The sequence below is a fragment of the Colobus angolensis genome, unplaced genomic scaffold (assembly GCF_000951035.1).
Source record: "Colobus angolensis palliatus isolate OR3802 unplaced genomic scaffold, Cang.pa_1.0 Scaffold85, whole genome shotgun sequence".
NCBI classification, from domain to species: Eukaryota; Metazoa; Chordata; class Mammalia; order Primates; family Cercopithecidae; genus Colobus; species Colobus angolensis.
The window spans coordinates 1,790,995-1,806,247 of record NW_012122376.1 but is presented as its reverse complement, the minus strand read 5'-3'; the positions used below and the strand labels follow the sequence as shown (position 1 = coordinate 1,806,247).

Here is a 15,253-nt window from a genome sequence, read left to right as displayed (position 1 = left end):
GTCTGCAGAGACCATGAACATGAACACCAGGAGGCTGCGTGCACCTGAAATTCTGGACTTACAGCCCGAGGTGCAGCTCAGGCAGCTCGGGTTTATGGAGGCCATTCCTTGTACAGCTAAACACTGTCCTGTCCTTAGAGGTGTGGGCAGGAAACATTGAAAGGGGGGTGGCTCTGCTCACTGGTGACTTTTCTTCAGTTGGGGACGTCTTAACACACACATCTGAAATAAGACTGGCTCATACAGAACAAGAGACGGGAAGCTTTGTGTGGTGCCAGGACTGTTTGGAAGAGCGGAGTTGAAAGATCAAACACGGACTTGGGTCTGGCTTTTGTGATGAGGTGCACCCAGTGGGAAGGCCCAGCTGGCGAGGGAGAAGTTGGTACCCAAAGATGTGGGTTAAAGTGGCTTCTTTCCTTCAGTAGAAGCAAGGGCTGGAAGGGAGTGTGTGGTGGGAAGGTGCGGTGGCCTGTGCTTGCCAGAGGAGTTTGCACATGACATGGTTTAATTTTAGAGAATTTTAGAGGTCTGCCACAATGAAGGTGCCTTTTGTGCATAGCCTCGCCTGGCTGGGCAGTGGAGGATGGATGGATGAGAACGTTGATCGGGGATTTTGAAGATGAGTTTTATATTGAATGCTATATCCTTTTAGGTAGAGGCTGTTGGGTGGGAGGAACATTTATATATATATATTTAAATTGAGGGTGGGCTATTTGAATACTTTTTGGGCCTTAAAACACTTTGTAGCATCCTTTTTACACTGGTAACTGTTGCCTTTATTCTATAATGCGTGAGCAAAAGTGTGGTTTGAATTGAATGGTATGACTTTTTAGGGGCTTATGTAGGAGCAATATGATCCTTTTGCAAAATAGGAACAGCTTTATGTCAGGATAAACATGGGATTTCAGAATTTCTTGCTTATCATTGTCAGTTTTAAGGATTTCTTCTAACATAGGACATATTTTTGTCTATTGTGATTGTAATGTCATCTATTGGTTTAATATCAACATTGCAATGTGATAATTTTTTGTTAATTTGGTTTCCAAAGAATATTCAGTCCATGTGCAATTGATTCATAGTTAGGAAAATAAAAAGAATCTGGTAGTGGAAATAAAAGACAGTATTGAAGTGTCAATCAGAATGCTGTTAACAGTGTCTTCTTATGTCAGTTACGGTCATCTGGCATCGTGGGTAGTTATGAATTTCTCCTCCTTAAACGATTGGCCCTTTATATTTGTCTGAAAGAAAAGGCCACTTCTGTGGGTATCAGAGAGGATGATCCAGGCAGCGACTGAACGTATTTCAGTATTAAAAACAACACCATTAAAATAAGCCAACACGACTCAGCATGGTCACTTCTGTCTTTACTATTACTAATATATTTCCCCTTTCTCATCACAGCTTTTTATAACTATGATGCCAGAGGAGCGGATGAACTTTCTCTACAGATCGGAGACACGGTGCACATCTTAGAAACCTATGAAGGTGCGTACGCCTCTTGGTATCTTTTGTCTTACATGTTTGGGTGGATGGCACACCTTCTCAGCAGTGCCTGCTGGGCAAAGCATTCCTCTGTTACAGACACACAGACAGTCATGCTCCCTTCTCAGGCTCACTTTTCTTGCAAGTGGATACTGTTTCACGTAAAGGTAGTAGTGAGGCTGTCTGTTGTTCAATAAACTTTATTAAGGTGAACTTAAAACTGAAATTCCCATTTTTAAACTCATTGGCTCCTTATTCTGCACGCATGTGTAAATCTTTTTTTTTTTTTTTTCTTTTCTTTTGAGACAGAGTCTTGCTGGAGTACACTCACCCAGGCTGGAGTGTAGTGGTGTAATCTCAGCTCACTGCAACCTCTGCCTCCCAGGTACAAGTGACTCTTGTGCCTTAGCCTCCTAAGTAGCTGGGACTACAGGTGCCTGCCACCATGCCTGGCTAATTTTTTTGTGTTTTTAGTAGAGACTGCATTTCACCATGTTGTTCAGGCTGGTCTTGAACTCCTGACCTCAAATGATCTGCCTGCCTCAGCCTCCCAAAGTACTGGGATTACAGGTGTGGTCCACTCTGCCTGGCCAAGCGTGTGTAAATCTTGATTGTTAATAGTTGACCACTTTATAAAAAATAGGTTTAAGATATTTTAGTTTACTTCATTGTTTTGTTTTTGAGACAGGGTCTTGCTCTGTCACTCAGGTTGGAGTGCAGTGGCACAATCACAGCTCACCGCAGGCAGCCTCTACCTCTTGGGCTCAAGCAGTCTTCCCACCTCAGCCCCCCAAGTAGCTGGGACTGCAGGTGCATGCTACCACACTCCGCTGATTTTTATATTTTTTGTAGAGACAGGGTTTCTCCATGTTTCCCAGGCTGCTCCTGAACTCCTGAGCTCAAGTGATTTGCCTGCCTCGGCCTCTCAGAGTGTGGAATTGCAGGCGTGAGCCACTGCGCCCGGCCTGCTTCATTGTTTTAATGTGTTTGATGTGAACCGAGACTTTTTCTTTTAATGTCCTCACTTAGATTTATTAGCAGTATGTCTCAGAGGAGCCACAGTTTTCATATCTCTTATTTCCTTTCCTTTTTTTTTAAACCTGTAATACCCATTTTCTTGGGATGAACAGAGATTTATCACAGTTAGATGGGATGCCATCCAATGAAGCAATTTTTTTTTTCTTTGAGATGGAGTTTTGCTCTTGTTTCCCAGGTTGGAGTGCAGTGGCATGATCTTGGCTCACCACAACCTCTGCCTCCTGGGTTCAAGCGATTTTCCTGCCTCAGCCTCCCAAGTAGCTGGGATTATAGGCATGCGCCACTGTACCCACCTAATTTTGTATTTTCAGTAGTGACGGGGTTTCTCCATGTTGGTCAGGCTGGTCTCCAACTCCCAACCTCAGGTGATTTGCCTGCCTCGGCCTCCCAAAGTGCTGGGATTACAGGTGTGAGCCACCATGCCCGGCCTGAAGCAATTGTTATAATTATCCAATAAATAAACTGTTGGTGACAGTGGTTTTCCAATGTCCTTGACTTTTCAGACAATTTGTTTTTGTATTTTGCAAATAATTTGAGCAGGCCATATTTCATTTTATGCTGTGGTTATTGCACAGAAGGAAGAAATGATGGGCTTGATTTTTTAAAGACTGTTCAGATCTGTAAGTTTTGGTGTGATTGTGTTTTCTTACTGTTGTCGGCTTAATTTCCTGCTTGAAAGGGTGGTTCCCATATAGCATATGAATAAAAAGGATAATTTCAGTAGCAAAATTGCTTTTTCACAAAGGGTTTTAGCAAAACCCTTCCACACGGGAGGTGGGGGTGAGAGGGCAAATCGAAGACATCCCGTAGTAATCACCAAATTGAGCTTCCAACTTGAAATCCACTTCACGAGGATGAAGTAGTGCCAAGCTTCCCTGCCCCAGGCAAACTGTGACCAGCTCCTGGTAGACTCCTCTGAGAAACACAGACCTATTAACGGACCCATGTTCATAGCCCTTATTTCCCCATCTGATGCATGCTGTACCTTCCCTAAAAAAGTCCTATTTGAAAAAAAAAATCGACTTTAGTGGCCTCTGCCTGGAAGCCAGTGCAGCTCTGCGAAACCAGTCCCAGTCCTTAAGCGGATGAGTAGTTGTGATGGGGTCTTCCGCTTGCTTTCCGTGTTTACAGCTGACAGCTGTGTTCCCTCATCTCCTCTCAGTACATGCTGCGTGTGCCTGAGAGGAGACAGAGAGAAATTAAGTAGAGGTTAAGGATCAAACCACTCATCTCAGACACTTTTCTGATCTGAAGGGAAATGCTCTTGTATGTTTTTTTTACTTTTGCTGCCAGTCAGTTGAAGTTGAAATCCTGGTTAATAAACACTGGGCAATGATGTCATTCCTGAATAGTTAATGATTTCCTGTGGCCCCTGGGCATGTGGGGACTGCATTCTTGTTCTTTGCTTCTTAGGAGGAATGTGTGTGTGGTGGTGGTCTTTTTTTTTTTTTTTTTGAGATGGAGGCTTGCTCTGTCACCCAGGCTGGAGTACGGTGGTGCAGTTTCAGCTCACTGCAACCTCTGCCTCTTGGGGGTTCAAGGGATTCTCCTGCCTCAGCCTCCTGAGTAGCTGGGACTACAGGTGCTCGCCACCACGCCTGGCTGAGGAATGTGTTTTTTAAACAGTGAATCCTCAGGTATGTCTGTGGTCCTTGTAATACATGTAACTTCAAGAATATCTGATTGCAGACATTTGACTTTTTGACCGACATCATGATAAGAGATCTACAGTGAACATTAATTTTCTGGGCTAGTCAGTCTTTCTAGATTCTGATGAAAATATTTCAGTCTTTGTAAAGACTCTAGCATAAAATGAATTTCCGTTCCTTGTCAACTGACTTTTTGGTTTTAATCTGAATCTAATCAGAGAAATGCATTTGGAGAAATATTAATAGTTTTGACTTTGGGAAGCATGGTGACTTTTTGTCATTAAATAAAAAGAGAATAATGTACTTCCATTTGTTTTCCAGTGCCTTCCTCTTGTTTTGTCTAAATTTCATGACTTGTATTAGAGTCTGGCATTTTCTTTTTCTTTCCTTGGCTCTCCTTTTCCTCTAAGACAATTTTTTGGTTTAGCAACATTGATTTTCTTTTTTTCTATGATCCTTTTTTTCTATGATCCTTTCCAGGATATTATAGCGCTTGCTCCAGAGGATGTAATTTCTAGATGATAACTCTTTATTTTAAGGTTCAGAGACTAAATTTACCTTCAAGTTATGGTTAATTTCTCTTTCTCAAGCTCACGAAGGCTTACGACATAGAACAAATAAAATGAACTTTCTAGCTCATGGTGGAAGTGGAAATAGCTTTGAGAGGTCATATTGGTGCGGACCCCTGCCTTTAAACGATGTCCTGGGCCAACCAGATAGGAGAGGTGAGGCCAGGTCCCTAGTGTTGACTGAGTGACTCTTGTCTGGTCAGGGGCATGCCAGTCGTGCTGTCCACTCGTTTCCATAGGGTCCCCAGGGCTTCCTTAGGGTCCTCAGATGCTGCACCAGAGGCAAGCTGCAGGCATTGCCCAAGGATGAGGAAATTGTCCTTTAGATTCAGCCACGTTCAAACTTAATTTATTCAACTCTTCAAAAGGGATAGTGATACATTTTCTTCTCTAATGACTGGACCGCCATTTTCCTGTGCTGGACTGTGCCTTCCCCGAGTTCGGGATCTGTGTTTTGCCGGCATTTGCTTGTTCCCTGGGTGGATGTCTCTTTTTTTGGAGCACGTTGCTTGACTACGTGGAGGCCACTTGCAAGCTGTGCCAGGGAGAAGTTAATTCTATAACAGCTGTGAGTCTTTCTCCTCCCAGCCTCATCCCCTCTTTGCTGTGCCCCAGAGCAGCCAGGTAATCATTCTGTTCTGTTCTCTCACTCTCCGGTGCAAAACCTCTGCCGGGACATCCTCTCCTTCGTGCTGAACTCCGTCTCGCAGCAGGGTTTGTGGTGTGACCCCTGCTTGTCTTAGGGCCCTTCCAGTTTCTGAGCTCATGGAGGACAGAGAATGGGTCTAATCTCTTTCTGTATTTGCGGTGCCCAGTGTGGTCTCTGGCACATGGTGTGTGGGCTCACTTTGTTGAAGAAATAGTGCATGCCAAAGATCATGGGAAGGAAAACCGTGGGTTTTCATTTTGCTTAGGAAGGCCGTTAGAAGAGGAATCGACTGCCTATGAACAGTAAATAAAGACACACAACTCCTTGCCTTTCATGCCTACTGCTTGGCCCTTCCTCCTCCTGCCCCCCATAGAAAACCTTTCTGCTGTGTTTGAAGTGGCCTCTCGTTTGCCTGTGTTCTCGTGCTGTTTGGTGTGCATCTGTTTTTAACGGATATAAGTGTGTGGTTATAGTCTTGTTCTGTTTGTTATTTTCCCTGGTGCTCCATTTAAAATGTACTCTGTTCTCTGTGTCCCTTTAGTCCATGGCTCTAACTGCATTGTGTGCACATTTCATGTTTTACTAACCGCCTGCCTCACCAGGTGTGAGCACTTAGGCTGTCCCCGCTTCCCACCACCCAAGACCAAGCTGCCCTGAGCATCCCGTGTCCGTCTCACCCTGCAGGGCACACAGATGTCTTTGGGCTGCGTTCCCAGGAGGGGGTTGCTGGGTCTCGGGAGTGGAGATGTAGACTTTGGATAAGCAGGGCCTGTGCTCCCAGGCTGGTGGCCGCAGTGGACACTGCCGCGCACGGTGACCAGGGGCTTCCTGCATCCTGCAGTGTTCTGCCTTCTACCACTCTTAACTGTGCACTTCTCATTTCTCTGATTATTATTAAACTGAAGCATCTCTTCATACGTGTGGAGGTCTTATGGGTTTCTTTTATACATAGTTTATAAACTTTGCTCATTTTCTTTCTTTTTTTTTTGAGACAGAGTCTTGCTCTATTGCCCAGGCTGGAGTGCAGTGGCACTATACCAGCTCACTGCAACCTCTGCCTCCCTGGTTCAAGTGATCCTCCTGCCTCAGCTTCCTGAGTACCTAGGATTACAGGCATGCGCCACCACCCCCAGCCAATTTTTGTATTTTTAGTAGAGACGGGGTTTTGCCATGTTGGCCAGACTGGTCTTGGAACTCCGGACCACAAGTGATCTGCCCACTTCGGCCGCCCAAAATGCCAGGATCACAGGAGTGAGCCACCACTCCCAGCCTCATTTTCTTACTATACTTAGTTGCTGTCTTTTTTTGTCTCTGTATTATTTCCTTATATATTCTAAGACGTTAATCTTTGTCAGTTTCAGAAAAGAAAGGAAACGTTAATGTTGAAAATGCAGGAAGACTATAATAGGATAAAGGAGAGTTGTTGAAATTGAGTACACAGCTTTGCATAACTCATTCAGCTGACCTTTCTTTTTCCTTCTTGATATATGAGCACTGCGTCATAGATGGGCGCTGATACTGGGCCAGCTTATCAGAACCACTGAACTCGACAATATGGCTATCAGGAGATAATCCTTCAAATATGTGGCTGAAATCTAGGCATTTTGTATCTGAGGTTCCCCCTAATCAATCTGTTGAGTCTCCATGTCAAGAGAGTGAAATGAGTTCAGTTCGTCATAACTGGGTCTTAGCAAAACCTTTGCAAGAGTCCTGGCAGTTTCTGTCCTCTTTTCTGGATACGCAGAAAACAGCTGTTTAGTAATCTCTTGGGGATTCTGCTCATCTTGACACCATTACTTTCTGGTTCATAGTCATCCTTTTCATCCCTGGTTGTGAGAATTCACCTTTTGAGAGAGGTGGAGGCCAATTGCTGCAACAGTGGCCCTTTTTCACATCTGTCTGATCTTTGGTTTCTGAGGTTTGACTTTTTAATAGTGTAAAGAAACCCAATATTTGGTTATTCTCTGGGAATTTACCCAGCTTACGTTTTCCAAGTGTCCTCTGTCACTCTCTGACAGGGTCCTTTGCTCCTATGGGGCAGAGTTGGGATTTGTCTTTGAGGTTTTTTTTGAGATAGAGTCTTGCTCTCTCATCCAGGCTGGAGTGCAGTGGCATGATCTTGGTTCACTGCAACTTCTGCCTCTTGGGTTTAAGCAATTCTCCTGCCTCAACCTCCTGAATAGCTGGGATTACAGGGGCCCACCACCATGCTTGGCTAATTTTGATATTTTTTAGTAGAGACAGGCTTTCACCATGTTGGCCAGGCTGGTCTTGAACTCCTGACCTCAAGTGATCCACCTGCTTTGGCCTCCCAAAATGCTGGGATTATAGGCATGAGCCACTGTGCCTAGCCTCTTTGAGCTTTTGATTAGCTTTCCAAAAGCTAGATGACCTGGAGTGACTTAAAAATGTTTGGGATTAAAAAATCATCCATCTGACCTCACAAATGGTGGGGTGCTTGGAGACTGGATACTAACAGTAGACCCCTAGGCCTGTGCAGGGAGAGTTCCTGTCCTCAGCCTGAGAGGCGTGCCGGGGTGTGGCTGGGTCTGGTCCCTTGTTGAAGGGACTCTTCTGTGTGGCATCCATGGCTGTGGGTGGTTCGAGTGTGTCTTTCTTTCTGCTCTCACTGTGTTCTTTCTCTCGCCACTTGGAAGGAGCAAGAAGTGGAGGCTGGACCAAACCCAGAAGGGCAGGTGTGCCTTGTGCTTGGCCCTGGAGCTTCCTGTGGGTTGAGGGCTGTGTTGTTGCTACAGAACTGCTTTGTGAGGTCGTGGCTGCTCCAGGAAAAAGTGCCCTGTCTTGAAGTGGCAGGAAGTTATCTCTCAATGGGTTTTCTGTTTCGGGGCAGCGAGATGCTGGTGTGTGCCCTTGGAGAGATCTTGGTCTAAATCAGGCAGAGGGAAAGTGAAGAAAATGCATACACAAGGAGCCGACTCAGGGCCAGTGGTTGAAAGGCCAAGTCCTGCTCTTGGAACTGTGCATCTGAACTTCGAACTGCTGCCTCCGAACCACCTGAGACGATGGAGGGGAAGGTGTGGAGGCCCACATGTGAAAGTTGCCAGCTGGGCTCCGGGTGCGCTGTTGAAATGCTCTCTGGAAACCATGTAGTGTATCTCCAAAGCCTTAGGCTCATTGAAAAATGCTGGTGACAGACTGACCTCACTGGTTCTGCCACACTGAGTTCTACACATCACGAATGTATTGTGAGAACCGTAAGACGTCTCTTTGTACTAACTTTCAACTTTGTGTTTGTTTAGGGTGGTACCGAGGTTATACCTTAAGAAAAAAGTCTAAGAAGGTAAGTCCTTCTTCTTAAGCACAGTGCTTGTCTCTTCATAAATCAAACCTTGAGAGGAGATCAATTCCATCTCATTTGTGTCTGAGAGTTTTACTTCTGTATCTCTTTCTCTGAATTAAAAAAAATACATGGGTAGGAATGTGAACGACCTTGGATTGTTTTCTTCTGAACTATATGTGTACATAGAAATTGTAGCTTCATCTTCGTGAATGAATTGCTGGGTTGTGATATAGTGTTGGCCTGTTGTCGTCTGTTCCTGAATTTTGCGTCCTTTTTAGGCCTCGGTGTGTCAGAGAATGATCTGAGTAAAGCGACTTCAGGAAAACAATTATTTCTCAAAGTTGTCAATCTTACGTTGTCCTTAATAATAGATTAGCAAATTTACAAAGCTCATGCATGCTCTTTCCCTCTTGCATATAACTATTTTTACACTGCCTAAGTCGAGCTGTGTAAAAAGGAGGTCTGCTCTCCTAGAGCAGTTTGCATGAGTGGTTGTTTGAATTTCTGAAACTAAGACGTGTAATTATACCTCGGATCATTGTGGGCACTCCCGTCCACAATTCTGTTGTGGCTTTAACATTCTTAGCTTCACAGAACCTAATTATGGCTCTTCTGTTTCATTCTATGATGTTAAGATTTTGAAGTAACCTCTATTCTAAGCTGTGGTTGGGCCGTCCACATTAACTGATACATTTTCATATCTAATTATGCTTGATGGATGGTTCATTTTACTTTTGTGTCCTAAATTTGCCTCTCATCATCTCCTTATTGGGCTGGACTCTGGATTGTGGTCCTGAGCCTGTAATAAGTCCTCCAAAGTCTAGCGACCCGAGTGCCAGGGCCTTCCCACTCTGCCTTCCCCAGAGCCCCTAACCCAGGCTTTGCTGAGCAGGTCAGAGTGGGTCTTCCTCTCGCTGCACCAGCACTTGGGGAGGGTCCAGGGTGGTCCCTATGGCAGCCATCCTCTGGCACAGTCATGTCTAATGTGAGAGACACTGTTAGGAAATCAGTGAGCCAGCTCTGCAGATTGGGACCAGGACCTCTCACCTCAACCTTGCCAACCTCAGACTGGGCTTCAGGTCTCTACACATCCAATGACCTACAGCCATGAAGTTTGGACGAGATAGATTTGACCCACTGGATGGTGGAGTAGATTTCTCCAAGGAAGGTTCTATTTTCACATTGATTTTCCCTTCCACAGTAAAGAGTGAATTCCAGCCAGGCCCAGTGGTATGCACCTGTCGACCCAGCTACTTGAGAGACTGAAGTGGGAGGATTGCTTGAGCTCAGGAGTTTGAGACCAGCCTCGGCTGGTCATGATAAGTGAGATCTGTCCCTAAAAAAAACAGTGTATTCCTGCAGATGAAACTCTGAATTTGGGAAAGCTGCAGTTGAAACCTTTAGTAATAAGAGATTAAGATCATGGAGTAATATGCCCCTCCCCCATCCCACTCCTGCATAGGACACAGCTGCCGCATCCTGGGCTGGATGTGCCCCAGGCAAGCTCTTCCTTTTTCTTTGAATCTTGTTTGGTATTTGTTATCACCTTCCCCAGTTTGAGATCTCTTCCATGCCCACAATGTCTCCCCAAACCACAGTACTTTTGCACTACACCTGGGTGCCTAGGCGTCATAACTCATTCATAACTCATTGTCATAACTCATTCATAACTCAATAGCTGTGGGTAGGGCATAGCTATTTTTCCATCTAAGATCTCCACTGGTAGATGAAGAAATTCAAGCTTTACAGAGATTGTAACTTTGTAAGGGGCCTCCCAGGCAGTAGCAGAGAAGGGATGTGGGCCCCAGGAGTCCTCACACCACGTGTCTGTAAACGACTTTCCTGTAGTTACAAGTATGCAGTTCATCGGGGTGGTGCTGAGCAGGCCCAGCGGAAGCTGCGCATTTCAAACCCGCACGTGTGTTCAGCCTCACGCAGTCATTGTCCTTCCTGTGGCTTCATGATTCTCCAGTGGGTTTGCTGAGATTGAGGGCTGTCTCCGCCTGTGGACATGGACAGGACTGGGACTGATTTTTCGTTTTTCTCCCCCATCTGGGTGGACACCTATTGCTGTCATGGAAAGACACCCCAAGCGTGTACCTGGGATTTGGAGGTATCCCGGATAACAGGACCTGAACACAGCAACCCAGCGTTGGGTCCCTTCAGGCTTCTGTTTTTTTTTAAGTTAACGTTTTATTTTTTGGAGGCAGGGTCTCACTTTGTGGCTCAGACTGGAGTGCAGTGGCATGATCATAGATCACTACCACCTCGACTTCCTGGGCTCAAGGGAGTCTCCTCCCTCAGCCTCCCAAGTAGCTGGGACTACAGGTGCACACCACCATGCCTAGCTAATTTGTAAAAAAAAATTTTGGCAGAGACAGGGTCTCACCATCTTGCCCTGGCTGATGATGAGCTCCTAGGCTCCTAGGCTCAAGTGGTCCTCTCATCTCGGCCTCCCGAAGTGCTGATTGCAGGTGTGCACCTCTGAGCCTGGCCCAGCCTTGTTTGTTGCTGAGCCTCTGAGTCTCTGCCTGATGCCTTCCCTCTCTGTGGTAATTCTTCTTTCTATGGAGTTTGGCCACTTTCCTTGTTGGCAGAAGCAACATGAATCATTGGTGCCTGCTAGACCCATTCAGCCCCCTGCCTGCCCCCTGCCCTTCCCAAGCTTGAGTAGTAGTTTGTTTTCTGCATCATTCAGGGCTGGATGCTGGGGAAACCCAGGCGGAAGCTTCCATTCCCACAACAGACGCCTTGAAGCCACAGGGGTGCCACTTAATCAATTTCTGCTGCATGCACTAAATTTCACGGAGGAAGCGATAGCTGTGTTGCGTTGCACTGCCCAAGACCCCAGCCCCATTGCCTCTTTTCTTACCTTCCTTTGCTTGCCTCTGCTTTACTCTAGTAAGGGAGTTATTTTGCTTGCTCAGGAAGCAGGACCCTAAGTTTTTCTTTTTTTTTTTTCCTGAGGCAGAGTGTTGCTCTGTCACCCAGGCTGGAATGCAGTGGCAGGATCTCTGCTCACTGCAACCTCCACTTCCCAAGTTCAAGCGATTCTCCTGCCTCAGCCTGCTGAGTAGCTGGGATTATAGCCCCCCCCCCACCACACCTGGCTAATTTTTGTATTTTTAGTAGAGACGGAGTTTCACCATGTTGGCCTGGCTGGTCTTGAACTCCTGACCTCAAGTGATCCACCTGCCTCGGCCTCGCAAAGTGTTGGGATTACATCCCGCCTGGCCTAGGACCCAAACTCTTGATAAAGCTCTTCCTGGCACTTCATAGGATGTGCCTGAGGCTGAATGTCCTCCTGAGAAACTCTCCCCCAGGCTTCATTCTCTTCGGCTCACGTGTGCATTGCACTTGAGAGAGGCAGGCCACCTTATCAGCGGAAGCTAGGGTGTGCTCCCCGGTGTTGTGCAGATTGGGTGAAATTCGGCCTGCCTTCCTGTATTTTACCCGAGAGCCCCCCTGTTGGGGAGGTCTCTGAGAAAGTCCCCATGGGTCTGGGTATGTGGTCAGTGCACAAGGGACAATTGGTGGTGTAAACCAACTTTCATCATTTCGAAAGAGGAGACCATCACCAAAAATTGCTTTCGAGGCATCAGTTGGCCTTTGATCTGCCTGTGTTGAGGCCAAAAAGGTGTGATCTATGGAGCAGGCTGCGAATTGCCTGTATCTTTGTGGACTTTTTCCTTTGCACGTGTGTTGTCTGTTTGCTTCTAAGACATCGGCAGACTCTGTACTATGAGCCGAGTGAGTTGCTGTCTTTTCCACGTCTTTGTGTTTTCTGTGATGTGTTACATATGGGGCTTAGCATAAGACTTGAAAAATGAAGAGCGATCTAGCCACCCCTCATCCCACCTTTTTGGGTACTATTGTTTGATTTGCAGTCAGCGATCCTATTGATAATAAAAGCTACTTTTTTTTTTTCTCTCCAAAGGGTATATTTCCTGCTTCATATATTCACCTTAAAGAAGCGATAGTTGAAGGAAAAGGGTGAGTCTGATCTTGATGTTTAAATGAAGAATTGTAATTACTACATTTGGCCTTGCTGCTGTTTTGTATGATGTCGTAATATCAGAGGGTCAAGACAGTGGGTGTGATTGACTCCAGGGGGGCAGGAGTTTTGGGGAGAGAAAGGGGACTTGTGATTCGGAGTTGTGTTTAACATGACTTTGATCCTTTACAGAGTCTGAAGTCAGCACCGTGCTTGCACTCACTGTCCTTAAACCTGGGGTCACTATTGGAAAGCATTCGCCCTGGTGCTCTGTGCTTTCTCTGTGACCTACTGACTTCATTTGGCAGAGACTCCAAAGCCCCCCAGCTCTGAGTCCCCCTTTTTTTTGGGAAGACATTGCAGGCTGTGATATAAATGGAGTTTAGGGTGAAGCAACAGTTGTTAAATTGGGACATGCATGAGTTTACATTTTGTCTAATTGTGATGTATGTGTCCTAGAGGTCATAAAACTGATGTATAAGATCATTAAAAGGACATTTCTAGAACAGGAACCCATTAGGCAGGAATGGCAAATGAATAACCAGGTGTGAACTTGGAAGAAGGAACATTAAAATGTTTTCTTTTTTTGTCTCTGCTGCATCTTCACACTCAGTTAAATATGTAAATTATAAAATTACTAATCATATGATTACTGCATAATAACATCTCTTTGCCTGATTACAAAATTGCCTTTCCAAGCACTGTACTTTTAACATATGAAAAGGACTGCTCGGGTTCCATAGTTCCATGATGCATAATTAAAACGAAGAAAATAATTTAGAGGCATGAATGATGATGACCTACAATATGGTACTTTTTAGACAGATTAAGTGTTTTGTCTGCAAAGTTTTAAAGGGAAGAAAAAGAAAGTTGAAACTTTTACTCTGTGGAAGCAACTGAATCAAGTGTGAATTTAGTGTACTTTATATCTGCATTAGAATCCTTATACAGGGGAGACTATATGATTATTTACAAAGCACTTTGATATATACAAAAGAATATATGTAAAATGTAATTATGAAGCATGATAATAAAGGGGACAACAGGTTATTCTGAGTCTCAATAAATAGAGTCGCACCTAACCAGACAGGCAGACAGAGACACATTTGGTTCCTGTTTCGGAGCCTTCTGGTCCAAGGTGCCCCACTGTGGGCAAATGCATAGAGTTACGGTGAAATGAAGAGTTTAGAAACAGTTTCCCTGCTGTTGCTTTGGGTTCCCTGTGATTGTTCCTCACAGTCTTTACCTGGCTCTATCTGTCTCCCTTGCCGCGGCCACTCAAGTCTAGCTGCCCGGCTGCTCTGAAGAACCCTGGCTTCAGGCTTGAAAGGTGATCTCATCCCTCTTTTCTTCCAGGTCGTTGTTGACTTTCACCTTCCCTTCTTCTCCTGGTCCTTTCCCCTTTCCAGTGCTAATGTAGACCACACGATCATCCCACCTCTGCCTGCCTTCTTTTTCTCCAAGTTTATTGTCCTGTCTCTCTTGTAGAGTCTCTCAGGATCTGTCTCTTGCTGGTCTCTTGCATGATCATTCTCACATGGTCTCTGTCTTGCAGGCTGCCTTGTAAGCCCCTCTTTCTTGCATGATCTCTCTCTGGAGTGACCTGTTTCTTGGAGGCTCTGTCTTTCTCTTGCAAGGCTCTCTCTCATGTGATCTCTCTCACAGTATCTCGCTTGCATTGACTGTCTTGAAGGTTCTCTTTTGCTTCGTCTCTCTTGTCTCTGGACGCTGACTTCATTCATTCTCAGACATCCCAAATGATTACTCTGTGCCTGTCACCACTGATTCTGTACCTATTCCCCTATAACCAAAGCCATTCTCATTTTGTCCCCTACGCTTTTCCTGGTACTGACATGGTTAGCAATGCCTCCTTATGTCCAGACCTCGCAGTGTCTTCTCATCCTCTGCCTCTGGAGCTCTACTGCAGCCTTGGACACTGTTGGTCCCCGTTTCACTGAAAGCTCCTTTTAACTCCGATGCTCTCATCGTCTTCTTGTTATGCTGACCTACTGCTCAGGCATGTCACCATCCCCTCTGTCCCCTGTCTGCTACTCTGAGGGTGCTTTCCTAGCCTTCTCCTGTTTCTTTGTTGCCCCTCCCTGATTGACGTGGCCTCTGTTGTGTTCCCCTCTTCAGCTGATCTGTCTCTACGGGTGATGCTCACATCGGGACCTCCAGCCCCGACTTGTCTCTTGACCCCTCATTCAGTTAGGCAGCCAAGTAACTAATGAGAATCATCCCCACTGTTGGGTGAGCATCTGCTATGTCCCATTCGTTCTCTTTTCCAAAAAAAATTATTATTATTATTTTTATTTTGTATTGTGTATTTTTATTTTTTGAGATGGAGTCTTGCTCTGTCACCCAGGTTGAAGTGCAGTGGCGAGATCTTGGCTCAGTGCAACCTCCGCCTCCCAGGTTCAAGTGATTCTCCTGCCTTAACCTCCCTGGTAGCTGGGACTACAGGCATTCACCACCACGCCCAGCTAATTTTTGTGTGTTTTTTTTTTTCAGTACAGACGGAGTTTCACCATGTTGGCCAGGCTGGTCTTGAACTCCTGACCTTCAGTGATT

General features: G+C 45.6%; 1 protein-coding gene across 2 annotated transcripts in view; it reads left to right on the top strand.

The window, feature by feature from the left end:
* The first annotated feature begins 1,400 nt into the window (after nucleotides 1–1,400).
* The window catches only part of DOCK1 (dedicator of cytokinesis 1), a 489,568-nt gene continuing 475,715 nt past the window's right edge, over nucleotides 1,401–15,253 (top strand). For both annotated transcript variants that reach the window (XM_011930180.1, XM_011930179.1), the window contains exons 1-3: nucleotides 1,401–1,485; nucleotides 8,648–8,688; nucleotides 12,626–12,681. The gene's annotated coding sequence lies outside the window, so the exon portion shown is untranslated. The remainder of the gene's footprint in view (nucleotides 1,486–8,647; nucleotides 8,689–12,625; nucleotides 12,682–15,253) is intronic.